Consider the following 18,192-nt stretch of genomic DNA (forward strand, 5'->3'; position numbering starts at 1 on the left):
CATCTCTGCAGGACCTGTACACCTCCAGGACATTGCGGCGTGCAGCTCAGATCTCAGCTGACCCTTCTCACCCTGGACACAGTCTGTTTGACCTGCTCCCCTCAGGCAGGAGGCTCCGGTCCATTCGCACCAGAACCTCTCGCCATAAGAACAGTTTCTTCCCCTCTGTTGTTGGACACATGAACAATAAACGTACGACTGTCCCCACCACTAACTCATGACCCTACGCTGTGTTCACTGCATGATTCCATGTTTTGGCACTGATCACCACCTGCACTCATGTATATATCTTTCTACGTAGCACTCTTAATTCTTATTCTTACTTTTATTTTTTCATGTCTATTTAAGCGCAATTTATGACAGCATGTTTGCACTGAAGCACCGCAGCAATTTCCTAATGTTGTAAACCTGCTCAACATTTGGCAATAAAACCCATTCTGATTCTGATTCTGAAGTGGCAGACCAAGAAAAATCTCGGACAGACTGAAGCGACGAATGGTGAGAACAGTCAGAGTCAACCCACAGACCAGCACCAAAGACCTGCAACATCATCTTGCAGCAGATGGAGTCGCTGTGCATCGTTCAACCATTTGGCGCACTTTACACAAGGAGATGCTGTATGCGAGAGTGATGCAGAGGAAGCCTTTTCTCCGCCCACAGCACAAACAGAGACGCTTGAGGTTTGCTAAAACCCATTTAGACAAGCCAGCTTCATTCTGGAAAAAGGTGCTGTGGACTGATGAAACTAAAATTAAGTTATTTGGGCATAACAAGGGGCGTTATGCATGGAGGAAACAGAACACAGCATTCCCAGATAAACACCTGCTACCTACAGTAAATATGGTGGTGGTTCCATCATGCTGTGGGGCTGTGTGGCCAGTGCAGGGACTGGGAATCTTGTCAAAGTTGTGGGACACATGGATTCCACTCAGTATCAACAGATTCTGGAGACTAATGTCCAGGAATCAGTGACAAAGCTGAAGCTGCGCTGGATCTTTCAACAAGACAACGACCCGAAACACTGCTCAAAATCCACTAAGGCATTCATGCAGAGGAACAAGTACAACGTTCTGGAACGGCCATCTTAGTCCCCAGACCTGAATATTATTGAAAATCTGTGGTGTGAGCTCTTCATGCTCGGAAGCCATCAAACCTGAATGAACTAGAGATGTTTTGTAAAGAGGAATGGTCCAAAATACCTTCAACCACAATCCAGACTCTCATTGGAACCTACAGGAAGCGTTCAGGAAGATTATTTTTATTATTATGGGTAGGGTAACCTGTAAGAGCGATTGGCACTAATAAATACTTTTATCGTTACTGTTTCACAAAAGGTTAAAAAGTGAATGTCCACAATTTAGACTTTGATTGAAGGAGATTTTTTAAAAAAGTCACAAAACAATAGTCAAATCATTTAAACTATACTTATCTAACTAACCTACTCTGAGCTCATGGTGATTTTGTTCTTATCTTTGGTGAAGAGAGGTTGGAGGAAGGATGAGCACGAATGGATCCAAAGATGCACTTCTTCCGGGATGATGATAATTACCCAACAGGAAATCAGTTGGACATTCAGTGATGTAAATCAAAACCTTTCAAAATGAGCAGATGAAAAGCCAAAAATCAATTCACAGGTTGGACTGCGGTTCCCCCAGTATCTCTGCTGGAAGTTTCAGCTGTCAACCTCTCAGATCCAATCTCCTGTACTGCTCATCTCGCAGAAGACAAGAGGGAGGAACCTCGACTCTTTTCTTCACCTCACTTTTACACATTTCTCCCACTTCTCCTACTCGATGTCACATCTTCACATTTTGGCCATCCAATTTAGTAGTTGACATTTAATCATCCACTCTCTCTCCCTATCTCACTTACAAGATTTAACACAAGGTTTAAACATTTAAACTTGAAAATCACTGAATTACATTCTTTGTTATTTTTTAACAAAGGAAAATTAGACATTACATTTAAACATTTAATCACATATGGATATAATTCAGTTTATTTATCCTGCTTCAATTACGTTTGTTTTGAGCACATTTTACATGAACATTCATTGCAACATGATCTCTTTTTAATTCAAATATAGACGAACACTGTCTTTTATTTTTTGAAAACTCAGTAAGAGGCTAAGGGACAAATGACACTGTCATAACCAACTAATGGGATGGTTCCCAAAGAAAATAATTACTGTTTTGTTTTTGTTCATTGATTGAGAGAGTTTATTTCCAAACATGATTGTACATATCTGGCAGTTTACTGTTGCCTGAACAGAAGCATGATGATCCTTCCAAAGATTATGGGCCCTGGTTGAATCTAGTTTCTGTAGGTCATATACAAAGTAATGAAATGTGATGTTATGCTTTTTAAAAATGGACCCCATGGGAAGCAGAAATAAAGAGAATGGGCCCCAATATAGAACCCTGAGGTACACCACAACTAAGTGGGGACAAAGGTGATGAATACAGTCCTAAATTAACAGAGAGAAACTCCTATCTCATGTTGTTGTGCCACAGGACTTACAGAAAGACCCTTAAAACAAAACATCAAATTTATTTTTGAGTGAAAACGTGAAAAACGTTGCAACTATATACAACACGATGTCCACAGTGTTGAAGGTCCCAATTCTGAGTCAGTAAAGTGATTCTCGAGTATTGAACGATTCGTTCATGATTCATGCATCACTACTTCTTTGTCTGGATATAAGCCAGAAATGTTATTAATGTATATGAAAACTTGGAGAGCATCCCATAAAAATAAAAAAAAAACCCTGTTTTCTTTATGATTGATGTCTTTACACAGCCTAGACTAGCCTCACATAAATGCAATTTCTCACAACAAGCAAATATTGCCCTGGGAGGGGATAATTTCAGTTTTGTCTTGAATTAAGGTTACAATGAGACAATCCTTTGCAAAATTTTTCATTTTCTTTCCACTGCATGTGTGATGACAGGTTATTATTATATAAGTTCATTAGCATATTTCATATCCTGATGCCAGGCATTCCCAGCTTTCTGTCTCAATCAGCAGAAGAGATGAGACACAGGTGCTGGCTGAGGAGAGCTTCATGACTAACAAAACATGTGGTAAACAAGGAAACAATATTTTTTTCATCATTCAGCAAGATCATTCCCAACAAAGATAAAAATAAGAGCTACAAACACTGTAATAACACCTTTAAATGAAAACACACTAGTAATATCATATACCCGCAATGTGCCGAGACATCAAATCTGCTTCAAATGGTAAAGAAAAATGCATGCTTGCCCTCTGTCAGACAAAGTGCTACCTTATCAAACACTCAGCTATACAAAGAATTGCAACCAAGACAGACAACGTCTCGCATGCAAACACACAAACACATTTTTTTTTCTGTTTCAGAACCGAGATTTTAGGTAGTAACAGGTGGGAGAAGATTAATGAAGGACTGAACAGCTCGTTCTTTCTCCTCATCTCTCCTGTCATGTTCACCAGAGGGAGTTTTGATAGGTGTATGCACATACACACATATACGCAGTGATCATGCAGAAGAGCTGCAGCAGTAATTCTTAATACTTCAAAGAACCAAGCACTTGTTTATGTGGGAAAGGAAAATAATACAGTGGCTTGCAGAAGTATTCGGCCCCCTTGAACTTTTCCACATTTTGTCACATTACAGCCACAAACATGAATCAATTTTATTGGAATTCCAGGTGAAAGACCAACACAAAGTGGAACAAAAATCATTCATGATTCCAAAACAGTTTTTACAAATAAATAACTGAAAAGTGGGGTGTGCGTAATTATTCAGCCCCCTGAGTCAATACTTTGTAGAACCACTTTTTGCTGCAGTTCCAGCTGCCAGACTTTTCGGGTATGTCTCTACCAGCAAAACGAGAGAGGGTATGGAGAACCTGTTTACCAGCTGCTCAAAAGAGGCAAATTGTTGCTTATGTAAATGTCTTGAATTGACAGGATACCATTTTTACACCAGACCGTCATACCCAAATGTTACGTTCCCTGGCTAGTCTAGGGGGGTTGAAGGGACGAACATAAAGGTGGATAGTGAAGGAGGCGCCAAGATGGTAACTTTAAAAGGTTTATTTAATGCTGGTGATGAGATTTGGGTTCAGACTGAGGTATAACTTCAGGGAGAGCCAAGGCCAACATAACAAACAAAACATCCCTGATGTAAAAAGTAAAAGAAACTTACCTAACTCCAAAGAAAACAAAATATACAACCTATAACCATAACCTACCTAACAACACAAACAGGAGAAAACGGGATGTCAAAACAAAAGGCAGCTCTCCCCTACAAGCAGTCTGAACATGAAAACAAAAATGCACATACAAGTCACAAAGGTATGCAATCCTGCACAGGTATGGCAATCAAAATGGCCAGAGGGCACAGAAACACAGCTCCACAGGCCTTAAGTAGTGCTCCGCTGATTAACAATTATCTGGACTCTGAGCAGCATCCAATCAGGACAGAGGAGGTGGAGCCTAGACAAAACAAAGAGTTAGTAGGGAGAAGAGACATCCTCCTGGGGGATGTAACACCAAATCTAACTTTGTTTTAGAGACTTACAACTACGAAACTTTGTATCCTCACATACTGATTGCTTCCCCTCTCGTCCACCGGTTTCTCTGCTAGATGATATTTTTAAAGTTGCATTTGATCAGAAACAAATTATTCGTAACATCTATAATAAACTAATCCATCACAGCTCAACCACTCTCAATTATCTAAAATTAAAGTGGGAAAAAGATTTAAATGTTGAAATTTCAGGAGAAGACTGGCTGAAAATGATAAGAAGGATCTATTCATCTTCAATTTGCCAACATCATACTGTTATTCAGTTTAAAATTGTACTTTGACTACACTGGTCAAAGACTAAACTGTCCAGATTTAGATCAGATCTGGATCCTACCTGTGATAAATGTAAGCAGGCTCCAGCCACCCTTCTACATATGTTTTAGACATGTCCAATGCTTCATCAGTTTTAGCAATTGGATTTCTCTACTTTGTCAAAACATAATCATGATCAATTAACGTGCCTTTCTCTATGGTCGGCTGTGTGACATGTTGAACAAATCCCTTATCTGTAACAAAATTGCAAATGCTTTAAGATTTTAGAACATTATCTTTGACATCTCCTGTTACAACTGTTTTTTTTGTTTTTTTATGTAGCCAAAAAAAATTTAATTAGCATCTAGTATCTGAATAATTATATTTTCTGATGCCAAACTGTAGTGTACATGCCAATGCCATCATGCTGTTGGCTTTGTATTTCAATTAATGCTGGATTACTACTAGTGCAAGATCCACTTCATGGATTACATTGAAACCTATATCCACTAAGTTTTATAGTTTCTAATGAAGAATCTGCAGACATCCATTTCTCTGTACCAGCAATACTGTTAGGCTGCAAAAGCTGTGTACACATTACCAAATCAGTGTCACCTCAAAACAGTTTAACCCCAGTTCTTGGATTTCTCAGGCCTCCAGAGACGACAATAGTCACTTCACAAAACTTTATTCATCCACAATCACTTATGCAGCTTCTAGAAGGGAGATGTGCATGGCCCCGGCAATTCCTCTGCAAATCTCAACCCTTTGTCCATTACCTGCAGTATTATAGAAGCGACCTCCGCTGTAAACCCTATATGATGTGCCATAAAACTAAAACACCGTATGTGTGTTCGAGCACGTGAGTGCCTGCATGTGTGCGTACGTGTCTCTGTGGACATGACTTCCTGCCAGTCATAAAGTCATCTCCCCTCACCCAAGCTACACCAAACTCCCCTACAAAACATAGTTATCAGGCTACAAACACTGACACCCCCACTCAGGTATCCCTTGGGGAATTTCCACTAAGCTAGGGCTTTGGAGTTGATGTCACACCGCAATGCATTGTGGGAGCGCGGCACCATTTTCGGGGTCTACGAATCAAAACAAACACACTGTGTTGGAACGACGACTACAAGAAAGATGCTTAAAAGCAGTGCAAAAGAGAATGGACTGTATAGAGACCAATTGCGCCCAGAGGCAAAGCGGCGGTACTTGCAGAAAATAGAGTGCATTGCAAATCTGGACCCATATGAAATACGGCAGTGGAGTAAAGACCCCGATGACTTACCCCCACTGTCCTACCCCGATATCTTCACGTATCTTGTTTGTGGAGTAAGCGCTTACACTGCGAACCAGTTTCGTAATTACAAGTTGCTGGAGGCGCACATCCAATTTACAAACGGCTGGGTGCAAGATTGGGCTATTTTCAAGCCGCCAAAATGTGAGTACGTCGTCATTCAAACCAAGTTAAGTCAGCTGGAGTGTATCGAGTGTAATAGCCATTGTTTACCCCACCACCACAATTAATGTTATACATTAATCAATGAACTGCTAAAATCTTGTTGTCATATTATGTGTCCATATTTGTAAAGTAGATGCAAACTACCACTTTGATAATCGGGCAAGATATTACTTAATACTAATTTGTGTCCAGTCTGTACTCCCAAAGACTGAATGAACCTGCATTACGGCCATAGGTTATTGTAAGCACCACGGGGAAGGTCGAAGCCGCACACTGCACCTGTATGGCCAGAGTAGCGGAGACCTGCACCCATGTCGCTGCGCTTCTGTTTAAAGTGGAGGCAACAGCGCGGATCCGAGGCGCAAAGACTGTCACAGATGAACCAGCCTACTGGGTTTTGCCTGGGAAGACGACCAAGATACAGCCAGAGGGTGGCCATAACATTGACTTTACATCTTCAGCAGCACAAAAAAAGACACTTGATGAAAATAAACGGACCGTCTGTGGTGAAAGGCAGAAGAAGCCATCCTTCAAAAAGAAAGATTCCCACTGCTACACTTGAGGAGTTGTCACCACTGTTAGAAAAAACACAGTAAAGCAGTGGGTTTGTCTGGATTGGAGATAGGGCTGAACGATATATCGCATTTGCGATAATATCGCGACATGATCAAGTGCAATTTTCTATTTTTTTTTTTTTTTTTTTTTTTTTTTTTTAAATGACATCAGAAACAGCAGTATGCGACATTACGTGATGGCAGAGCTTCAGTTCATCCTTTGTCATTTTTTTTTTTTTTTTTTTAATAAATAGGACAGGGGGAATGAATGAGAGAAAGAGGGGGAGAGAAAGAAAGAAAACCAAAGGGGAGAAGAGACGGTGAGAAGGGGGGGGAAGAGAGAGAAAAAAAAAAAGAACTCCTGGGTCACCTGTATGGAGAAAAAAAACAAACAAACAAAAAAAACAAACAGAGGAGACAGCAAACAACAAAGAGTAACATAATAATAGAGAAAACAAAGCACCATCACAATAAACTAGCTAGTCATAGATATCAATATTTACTAAATAATAAACGATATTGTGCAGCACGCAAGATAGACAGCGCACAGTGTGCTTTGAGGCAGCAGCCAAGAAAGCTTTAGTCCGCGTCTGTGAATACCCATGTGTGCATACCTGTGTGGATCAGCATGCTTGCATTCCAAAGGTTTCTCCATGTAATGATCTGCTAGGGAGTGTGGGGGGGCCACAGCCCCGTCCTCCAGGGTGTGAAGCGGGTATGGAGGAGATCAAAACTCCAGACATCCAGAGGCCCCCAGAACACAAGAGACCATGGAAGACCAACAGAGGGGCAGCCGCGCCACTGTTCCAGTAAGAGCTGAGGAGAGTCCCAGATGAGGGCTCGCCCAGCAGCCGCGGAGCAGAAGTCAGGGGGAGTTGCAGTGACGCGCCCGTGAGCTCCGCCGGCCCCCAGCTGTGCCTGAGTGACCGAGCCCCAGGCCGAGAGGCCGGGGGCACCCCACCTCCAAAGGGGCCCGAGCGAGCCCCAGGCCCCGACAAGCGGCCGCCAAGGAGTGAGCCGGTGTGTACCCGGACGCCCACCCCCAGACACAAAGAACCACCAACACACCGACACCTGAGGGAGTCCGCCACCGGCAGGGGAAGTGGTGGTGGGTGGAGATAGGCCTCCAAACCTTGGAGGGCCTGAGATGTCCCCAGAGAGGTGGCGTCTGATGCCCAACCTGACATATAGACACAGACATACAGGCACACACAGACACAAACATCCATTCCCACCCTCATGCTCTCATATGCACTCACTCCACACTCAACCAACGTGGAGACAGACATAAAGAGACGCTGTACACACGATCACACTCCCCAAGCGTACTCTACAAACTGGGTCTAGGTACCCTTGCCCCTGGAGGGGGGAATTGCACCCAGACCCAGGTGGTGTTACCCTTTTCCCTGCGGTGGGGAGTGCAATTTTCTAACCGCAAAGGCTGCGATTATACTCTGGACATGTCCAAATTCATGGGCTGCATCCTCCTGAGGCCGCATTTGTAGACCGATTACGTCACAGCGACGCGCCGAAGGCTGTCCAAATTACTACCATATCCCAGAATTCATAGCGCGGCCCAGCCAAACTCCAGTTTCCAACAATGGCGGCCGCTACTAAGTTTTAAAATTACTCATACTAATCTTTCTGGGTCACAAAATAAACTTTTAACATATTTTCAGGTGAGAAAGTAGTTGTGTAAACATCAAATATCTGCTCGGTTTATCAAGATATCCCATATTTGCAAAAGTGCTTCGACGTTTTCAGAGGCGTCTGCTACCCACCAGCTCGACAGCTAGCCGGGAGCTCGAGGGTTACTGATGCGGCCGAGAACGGCACAACTCCCGGCACATCATTTTCAGATCACCGCGGAGTTTCGCTGCTCGGGTTAAACGTAATATATAAGTCACTTAGACAACCTAAAAATGTTATTGTTGGGCTTTTTTCAGTGTTTTGTTTGTTCATGAGTAAATCGGTTTGGCTGAGATTAAAGTTATTAGATTAGATAAAATAAAACTTTATTAATCCCCCGGGTGGGTTCCTCCTTGGTTTTCACACAGCTGACTAAACGTCAAACAGAAAACTTATTAAACAGAAGTATGAGACAGTCGAGAATTTACGCCAGTGTCTGGTTATATTTTAGATAGCAAGAAGCAGACGGCCGAGTTTATTAAACTCCACCGAGACAGCGGTGACGCTAATCAGAACTAGACCGTCCAATTTCACGCCTTTAAATTTTAAAGGCGTGTTTGTGTGTGTTTATACAATTGCTATTATGTTTGCACTTTATGTGTAATGTTACTGACTGCAGAGATCAGTAAGATGTGTGTATTTTTTATTTATTAGTTTTATTTATTTAATATTATTTTTTAATTGAATGACTGTCTAGTAGTTCACAGATGTCGAAAAACTGAGTGTGGTAAAGCCACTGATTTTGTTTATGTATATTTCTGCAATCTGCACATTGTACTGACTTTCATTTTAATGTTTACACCAGGGTTCCTTGTCAGCACTTTATGCTCAGATGTTTGTAAGCTAAAAATAAACTATTGTGTATGTTCAAATATACTGTTGTGATTGAAGAAGTTAAATAAAAATGTCAGTCATCAATTCATGCATCACCTCATGTCATCATAACAGAGGTCTGTCCTCCAGGAAAGAACAGTTTAAAATTAATGTAATATAGTATTGGCCATACTATATGATGTATTGCTTGTCTTTGTTTAATAATACAGAAGACAAAGACCTTAAAAAATAATCGCATATCGCATCGCAATCGCAATATTGGGGCAAAAAAAAATCGCAATTAGATTATTTTCCATAATCGTTCAGCCCTAATTGGAGACACATTACACAGCACACACTGTACAGTCATCCAAATTACCACTGTCTCTGGCGTGTTTGCGCAACACAAGTGCACAGTCCCTAGGCCTTAACGAGCTACAACTGCATTGTGAAAAGTACGTAAACGCAGCCACAGTTACTCAAGAACAGGCAGAAGCTATTGAGGTACGCACAAGACTACAACACAAGAGCCCAGAATGGTATGTTTGGCGTGCTGGGAGAATCACAGCTTCAATGATGCACGCTGTGTTTGCCACCAGTGTAGAAAAACCCGCCGTAAGTGTCATTAATTGTGTTTGCTACCCTGATAACCCTGTCTATAATGTGCAAACAACTTGGGGACTGGAGCATGAACAGGACGCTCGACACGCCTACACCCAAATAATGTCAGCACGTCACCAAAACCTACAGGTTCGTATGTGGTTTTCTTGTTAACACGGCTTTTCCTGAGGTAGGAGCATCTCCTGTGGGACTAACCATGTGTGCATGTTGTGGGAAGGGGTGCCTGGAAATTAAATGTCCATTTAAATACAGATCTGACAGCATTCAGCAAGCATTGGATGCGCACGACAAAGACTTTTGCCTCGAGATGACAGCAAATGGACTTAACCTAAAGAGGACACACCCCTTTCACTCACAAGTGCAAACACAAATCTTTGTGGCCAACGCAAAGCACTGTGACCTCGTGGTATGGACACCAAAAGATATGGCAGTTGTACGCATCTTCCCTGATGTACACTTCTGGGAACCATGTTTAAAGAAAGCACAGCAGTTCTTTCAGAAGGTTTGCCATCCTGAACTAAAACATTTCTCTATGCGAAATGCCGCCCTGAGTGCTCACAAAGGTTTTCTTTCTGGGGTCTAATTTTTTGTCTGAAGTGCATTGTAATGTACATAACTTGAATTCACAGCTGCAGTACTTACCATGTAACAAATGTGAAAGTGTAAAATAAAAACTTAAATGAAGTTGTTGTTATCTTGCTTTTATTTTAACATCATTTTAGTGAAACAAAGACTTCAAAGCGATGACAAACTGTCAATTATAGTATACAGATACAGAAATGGTTACATAACGTAATGACCATGTGTATATACAATTACACAAGAACAAATGTCTTTACTACTGTTTTACTACCACACTGGGGCACATGTTCACAAAAACGCAACAAACACCACAATTTTATCAAGAAAGGTAACGTCTTCACCCTCACATGGAAGAAGAGAACGGATTGGCATGGTGGTATGTAGCATTTTGAACTTGTTGCGCAAACTACCAATTACTCGCTCAACATGGATTCTTAGATGTGCAATGGCTCGTGTTTTTTCAATGTCCTTGGCATCTAGTTGACAGAAGCCCCTTGTAAATGCTGGGATCTTAACCTCTGCACACATTATTCCCACTGCATCTCTGATGTCAAAGCCTCTGTCAGCCAAAACTAAATCCCCTGGTAACAGCTTGCTAAGTGTGCCACATTGCTCTGTGATGTGTTTATCTGATTTTTTTTTTAAAAAGCCGAGAAATGCGCCGTATTTGATAGCTTTCTGCGAGACCTCACACGGAGCACATCTACTGCGGGTGTGGTGCCTGTTATCGGACCGGAGTTAGCAACATCCCCCAAAAACCCGAAGAGGAGAGTCCTGGCCCCTAGCCCTGCCAGTGTAGCAGAAATGATGAGGATGATGATGCAGCAGCAGCCGTTCTTCTCTGCGTGAGTAGCTTAATGTTGTTTGTGTGTGATTTACGTTGAGTAGGCTAACCACGTTATTACATTAATGCATGTAAGGTGAACTAGCAAACACCGTCGTAGTTACATGCGGCTGTCTTCTTGTTTGATGGCAGATACTCCTTTCACCCTGGCCAAAAAGGCTAAAATGACCAAAGAAAAAGTGGAAAACAGGTAAACATGAGAGGTTTTTGGACAAGGTTTGTGTTTTTTCCATTGTTTAAGCACTGCTTCCAGCCAAGAGTTATGCCATAAATCCCTTATAGCTGCAGAAAAGGCTAACATTGTTATCTGTTTACAAAAAAAACAGCTGAACATGAGAGGTTTTTGGACCAAGTTTGTGTTCTCCATTCTTTAAGCACCGGTTTGAGCACAGTTTAAGCACCGGCACAGTTTTAAAAGTACCGGTTTGGCACCGGTATCGGATAAAACCTAAACGATACCCATCCCTAGTCGTCAGGTCCTGTGCGGACCAACTGTGTGGGGTGATGGAGCACCTCTTCAACCTGAGAATGAGGCTAGGGAGAGTCCCATAGCTCTGGAAAACCTCCTGTGTTGTACCAGTGCCAAAGACTTCACGCCCCAAGGACCTCAACAGCTACAGGCCGGTGGCTCTGACATCCCACATAATGAAGACCCTGGAGTGGTTGGTCCTGGCTCAGCTTCGGCACCTGGTGAGCTCGTCACTGGACCCATTTCAGTTTGCCTGGCATTGGAGTGGATGATGCCGTCATTCACCTCCTACATCGTTCCCTCGCTCACCTGGAGACTGCTGGAAGCACTATGAGAATCATGTTCTTTGATTTCTCCAGTGCCTTCAACACTATTCTTCCCACGGTCCTGAAGGACAAGCTGGAGAACTCTGGAGTGGAACGTCGCCTCACTACCTGATTTTGGACTACCTCACCGACCGACCACAGTATGTGAGGACTCAGGGCTGTGTGTCGGACAGGGTCGTCTGCAGTACGGGGGCCCCACAGGCAACGGTTCTGGCTTCGTTCTTCACCAACTACACTGCAGACTTCTCCCACAATTCCACCCAGTGCTTCCTGCAGAAGTTCTCTGATGACTCTGCAATAGTCGGCCTCATCACTGACGGGGACGACAAGGAGTACAGAGGACTGACCCAAGACTTTGTGGACTGGTGCCAGCTGAACTCCGTCCAGATCAACACCAGTAAAACCAAGTAGCTGGTGGTAGACTTCCGCAGGCACAAACATCCATCACTGCAACCACTGAACATCCAAGGTATGGACATTGAAGCTGTGGATAGCTACAGGTACCTTGGTGTTCATCTGAACAACAAACTGGACTGGACTCATAACTCAGACGCCCTCTACAGGAAAGGGCAGAGCAGGCTGTACCTGCTGCGGAGACTCAGGTCGTTTGGAGTGGAGGGCCCACTCCTGAAGACCTTCTATGACTCTGTTGTGGCTTCTGCTATCTTTTATGGTGTGGTCTGCTGGGGCGGCAGCATCTCTGCTGGGGACAGGAAGAGACTGAACAGGCTGATCAGAAGGGCCAGCTCTGTTCTAGGATGCCCTCTGGACCCAGTGGAGGTGGTGAGTGACAGGAGAATGGTGGCTAAGCTGTCATCTCTGATGGACAACATCTCCCACCCCATGCAGGAGACTGTGACAGCACTGAGCAGCTCCTTCAGTGGCAGGCTGTGGCACCCACAGTGTGGGACAGAGAGATTTCGCAGGTCTTTCCTCCCCACTGCTGTCAGACTCCACAACAAAGACTCCAACTGATCAAACACACACATCAACACATGTGCAATAAGACTTTTCTGACAAAGTTGTATACAGCATTTGTATTCTATTTTTATCCTGTTGTATATTTTATTCTACTGTATACAACACAGAAGAGCTACCTCGTCAGGCCAGGACTCTGCAGTCTATTTACACCTACAGGCCAGTGGACACTCTTTCAAGGATGAGGATGTAACATCTTGGACAGGGAGGTACGCTGGTTTGAGCTCTGAGTCAAGGACGCCATTTACGTGAAAAGGGAAATGCCATCTCTGAATCGTTTCTCCCACAAAACGCCACGTCCAGGTGAACAGAATCAACTTTTGGAGATTCACAGGTATATACACGTGTGCTCACAGACACAAACTGCACCTTTTTTGGCTCCTATCTCGAAGCACTCTGTACGCTGTCGATCTTACGTGCTGCGCAATAATATTCAATATTTAGTATTTACTGGTATATTCACACTTATATTGCTCTCTCTTTTTTTGCTTGTTTTCTCTTTTTTTCTTGCTTGTTTTCTCTTTTTTCTTTCTCAACAGGTGATTGATATATGTATTTTTTGTCTGTTTGTTTTGTGTTTTTTGCCCTTTATCACTGTTCCCCGTTGTTTTTCTTTCCCTACCTCTTTCTTTCTCCCTTTTCTTTCCCCCAGTGAAAAATAGACTCAATACAGCAAGGCCAGGATGGTCCATTTGGTAAAGTAAATCCGTTGGTGATTGGTGGCAAAAATGATTCTGGTGGCAAAAAAACCCAAACGGGACAGGCAGGGGAAAAAAAAAAAAAAGAAATAAAAATATGAGGCTATGTTGTATGAAAAGCTGCAGGAACATCTGAGGGATGGAATGTGTCTGTTGGATCTTCATATTGCAGTTAGTCGCTAGTGATGTGTCGGTCGCGAACGAAATGGCTCTTAGAGCCGGATCTTTGACGTGAACGACGCGAGCCAGCTCCTTATCGCAAGCCGTGGGGCTACACAAGCCAGTAGGTACCAATGACCGGATTTGGTGTGTGGTAGTAACAGGTAAATGAATATTGTTTTTAAATTATTTGAATATATATGAGTGCTTGTGTATAAATACACAAACAATACACATATGCTTTCAATTGTGTAATTTAAGTGATCTAGGTAGCTCTGTTTTGAAGTTCAGTTAATGGTAGAAACATGTTTTGGAATTTGTACATGCTTTGTCTCTAGAGGCCACCGCATATATTTATATATAAACATAAATAAAACCACATTTTTTTTACATTAGTAATTCCTTTTGTGTATAATTTTATATTATTGTTAATAATACATTAATTAAAGCAACAAAACAACCTGAAGAGCCGGTTCGGAGCCGAGCCGAAAGAGCCGGCTCTCTAAAAAGAGCCGGAAATCCCATCACTATTAGTCTATTAAACTTTTCTGCGAACGTTCGCATTATTCACAGACTAATTAAAGCGGTGCATCATCTGAAAAATGTGGCAAGTGACATTTATCCTCCTTCTCTAAATAAGATAGCCCACAATCTAATGACTGTTATTAAACCAGCCATCCCCAACAGAAAGACACAGACTATGATTGAGGGAAACGCGAGAAACTGGGCTCATACAGCCATTTTGATCCTTCGGGATCACTATACTGAGAGCATAGAGAAGGAAATAAAAGCACTTTCTGAGTTCCCTAAACAGGACTGGGGGGGGGGGGCCCATTCGAAATAGCAACATCCTGGGCCAAGAGGAACCTGGGCCGTCGCCTGCAACCCGAATCCCTGGAGCAGGCCCGAGCGGAGATTGTGGTGAAGCTGGCTGATCTCAGGGCAGCCACTGGAACAGTGGAGGAGAATACTGCCAGCTAACCTGTGCGACAGCCACAGGGGAACGGGGAGATGAGGCAACTGGACGCTATTGAACCCCTTACTGAGGTAATACAACAAACTGTTCTACACACACAACCCGCCCCACCTCAGACCGAGGCCGGCCGGAGGATAACAGTTTCTGCACAGGTCCATGACCCACCTGCAACGAGCACCACATCTAAAACAACAACTGCAACAATGACAGATCACATCATTGGAGATTGGTCACCCTTTTCTGAGAGGGAGCAGGAAAAAGAGAGCGACTCGAGACTTACCTCCCCTCTGGAGACTACACAAACGGCAGAACCCAATCCGGCGGCACCGAGGGACCAGAGGGTGAAGAGAATCCTCATCGCACTCCAAGAGACTCCAATCCAGGAGATACCACCTTCTCCCTCCATCCACCCACCACAATCTGTGGAGGAGATGAACACTGAGGGGCTTGACCTCACACATGGGGAATCCACCCCCAAAAAGACAAAGCGGGTTAACACAGTAACAGTGGCTAAACCACAACCAGCGACTTATCTGGGCCCGCCTCGCAGCAGCTTAGACAGACTAAACTCCAAATAAGAGCAGCAGAGGAATAGTCTTCTTCATCGTCTTCTCCTCCTTCACCAGCCTCATCAGAACAGCAGGTGCGGACCCCGACGAGACATCCTAACACTCGCAGAAAGCTGAAGGACTGGCACGAACATGTTAAGGAGCCCTGGATCATCATCATCGACGATTCCAATGTCAGCAGACTTCCTCCTTTTGCAGCTGACAGCCTACAAATTGGCAGCTTCCCAGGAGCCAAATGGTGGCATGCGGAGAACCTACTGGAGAGAGCGACCGCTGACACATCGGTGACAAAATTAGTCCTATCCTTTGGGATTGACAACAGGTCCCAAAGAGAAGAATGTGCCAGTAATGGAGCTGAAAAGGGCACTGAGAGCAGCTCGTGAAAAGTTCCCTGAGGCTGACATTTATGTGCCTGAAATTAACTTTTCTTCTGCCCTTCCTCAGGTAGAACAGGACACATTATTGCACCTGAACACTTTTATTGCAGGTTTAAAGGACCACATTCCGGCCCTCACTCCAGATGACCATCACCACAGAAGGTGATGACCTTCATTGGTCACATGGAACTGCAGAAACAATGTTATAGCATTGGGAAATGTATGTAAATGGGGAATCCCCATAAGCCCTGTACAAGAGGAGGGGATTAGTGATAGGAATGTGATTGATGGTGTGATGAACTTATCTAAAGTGTTTCAACCTTCCATCGCTCAGAGGACCCTATTAAATAGAGGCCTTACTTTTATACCCACAAAAGGTTACAACAGAAATTTCTATTAGTCTCATCATTCATCACAAAGATGCTGTTGGCTGTGACACATGTGATGCAGCTGGCCTCGTGTTTGAGATTGGCATGCCAGTGGCCGTTTTCAGTTCATGCCTTGATGACCTGATACTTCAGGAAACTAAAAAAACAAACAAACAAAAAAAAACTTTATGGATGCAGCAGTATCCTGTTAGCAGCATTTCTGTGAGGGTAGGACACGCTGATGTTGACAGAGTGGTACAGTGTTTGTGGATGTTGGCATGAATGTTACAGCTACACTTGATAAGAGATCTGTCAACCTTGGAAGTGATAATGCTGGCATAGGAGTTGGAGCAGAGGATAGAAGTTCCATTAGTAAGAGTGTGAAAGGATCATTTCACCAGGCTGATGATGGATTTAAATATGGAGGAGTTCAGTGTATGGCTGTAGGTTTGGCTAGCCTCTCAAAACATACATTTGATAGCGTCTTTTCAAGGGAGACAAAACGATCTGGATAGAGCTGTAGTTTTAGGTGACCATTTATACGGCGATTTGAGAGACCGCAACATGATCAGCAACTCATCCAGTCTGTTGTGTGTGCCTCATTTACCTATAAGTTCCTGTGTAGATGGGCAGAAGTTTTGTCAGCTGTACACACCATTCTTGATAAGTTCACCATCAACCATATCGACACTAGCCTACAGACATGTATTATACATGGCACAAAAGATGTGTGCCATGTATTGTGACATTGTGTAGCAGCACATGTGCAGTCATTTCTCAGAATGGATACTGTCCATTCTGACATTACTACTCGACTCTCATGCATGCAGTTCTGTGGCTATGGCCAGTGGACATGGAAGTGTTGTTTTGTATTTCAGTTCTCTTGAAGATGTGTTCAGTCACACCTGCCACCTGGCAAATGGACTGAGTCAGAAGCAAAAGCCTTTTTAATTAGCTTTTGAAAGTGTGAGACCCAGAGTGGGAAAATGAGTCGGTATCAGCCTATGTTGGACATTCTACTACGGACACAGGGGAGGACGAGCTAAATGCTAAAGAGAAATATTACACCATGATTTTAATGAAACATGCAAAAGGTGACACGGGGACTGGCAGAACTCTTGTGAGTGATGTACTTGAGTATTTAGCAAGTGCAAGTGACTTGTGTCCAAATTTATTTGATGATAATATTAGATCATAATGTTGTATTACGTCTATTGGATATGCAACACTGTGGCCATATATGGTGGTGGGAAGATTAAGATTTTCTAGTTCCTGCTCATTTTATTTTCTCTTTTACAAACCAACATCCCTTTTACCACTCTTGTTCACAGCTAAAATCCCAGCCAGAAAATACCCCTGACAGGAATTCTCAACCTGACATTACGGTGCACTTACAATTTGCAGCTTAGAAAAGGAAATCCAGATAATGTTTGATCAATGGCACAAGTATGGTATAATTTAGGATGTAATGGCACTCAAAGATAGTTTACGTATTGTTAATATTTGTCTGCTATATAATGAATTGAGGACCAGCAAAGCATTCGATCTGCAGCAGGTAGCCAAAAGACTGGTAACAAGTCTTTCAACTAAAACACCTTAACTTCAGCAAGGCTCCGAAAATGTATAGCAACAATTTTGCAGGTTTTACATCTTCAAGAAAATAAAGCAGACCAACTATCAGGCCTTCTGGGTCATGACATTCATTTGCACAGGCAGTATTACCGCTTGCTTCAGGAAACCCTTCAGCTTGCTTTTGGCAGTGGAGAATGGAACTCTTTCACATTATAAAGGCCAAACACTTTAAACACCAAAAATTGAAATTAGCGCCGAGTGTAAATTTTATTAAGATGCTCTGAAACATAATTAAAAGATTAGAATT

This window comes from Rhamphochromis longiceps, linkage group LG23, assembly GCF_057381845.1.
Source record: "Rhamphochromis longiceps isolate RC_006_pf linkage group LG23, R_longiceps_female_GT1.1, whole genome shotgun sequence".
NCBI classification, from domain to species: domain Eukaryota; kingdom Metazoa; phylum Chordata; class Actinopteri; order Cichliformes; family Cichlidae; genus Rhamphochromis; species Rhamphochromis longiceps.